Source organism: Chrysochloris asiatica, unplaced genomic scaffold, assembly GCF_000296735.1.
Source record: "Chrysochloris asiatica unplaced genomic scaffold, ChrAsi1.0 scaffold00558, whole genome shotgun sequence".
NCBI lineage: Eukaryota > Metazoa > Chordata > Mammalia > Afrosoricida > Chrysochloridae > Chrysochloris > Chrysochloris asiatica.
In genome coordinates, this window is record NW_006409076.1 from 372,632 (window position 1) to 373,768 (window position 1,137).

Here is a 1,137-nt window from a genome sequence, read left to right on the forward strand (position 1 = left end):
TACTTTGTCTTTTCTAGCTGCCTTTTGAATTTTTCTTTTCAGCTCTTTTACTTTCTTATTTTGGCCATTTACTTTAGCTTCTCTATGCTCAAGAGCAAGTTTCACATTCTCTTCTGACATCCAATTTTCACTTCTCTTTCTTATCAGTCATTTTAATAACCTTTTGCTTTTTCCCCTTATGATATTCTTCATGTCATCCCACAATTCTTCTGATCTTCAGTCATTAGGGTTTATTGTATCAAATGTGTTCTAGACATGGTGTCTAAATTCAGGTGAGATATATCCAAGGTCATTATTGTCACTCACTTCAACTCGTTTAATTTTTTTTTTCAGCTTCAGCAATTTATGATCTGTTCCACCGTCTACCCTGGACATGTTTTGACTGATGATATTGAGCTTCTCTACCATCTCTTCCCACGTATGCAGTAAATTTGATTCCTGCATATTCCACCTAGTGAGCTCCATGTGTATACTTGCCTTTTATATTATTTAAAAAATGGTATTTGCAATGAAGAAGTCACTGGCCTTATGAAATTCTGGCATGTGATTTCCAGCATCATTTCTACCACCAAGGCCATATTTTCCAACTACTAATCCTTTCTCTTTCTGTACTTCACATTCCTATCATTAGTAATTATCAATTCATCTTGATTGAATGCTTGATAAATTTCAGACTGAAGAAGTTAGTAGAATTCTTCAGTTTCATTATCACTGGTTTTAGTTGTTGGTGAGTAAATTTGAATAATATACTCTTTCAAGTAAGCATATAGATATTATTACATCACAGACAGCATTCTACTTGAAGATAGGTCTTTAGATGCTCTTTTTAATGTTGAATGACACACCATTTCTCTTCAATATGATGTTCCTGACACTGTAAATTATGTGCTTGTCAGATTTGAAACGGCCAGTACCAGTCCATTTTAGTTCATTATGCATAGCATATCAATCTATGTATTCTATTTCATTTTTTACAACTTCCAAATTTCCTAGATGCAAACTTCCTACATTCCACATTATGATTATTAATGTTGTTTTTGATACGTGCCATCGAGTTGGTACTGACTCACAGTGACCTTATGCACAGCAGAATGAAACACTGCCCGATCCTGGGCCAACCTCACTATTGTTGCCACG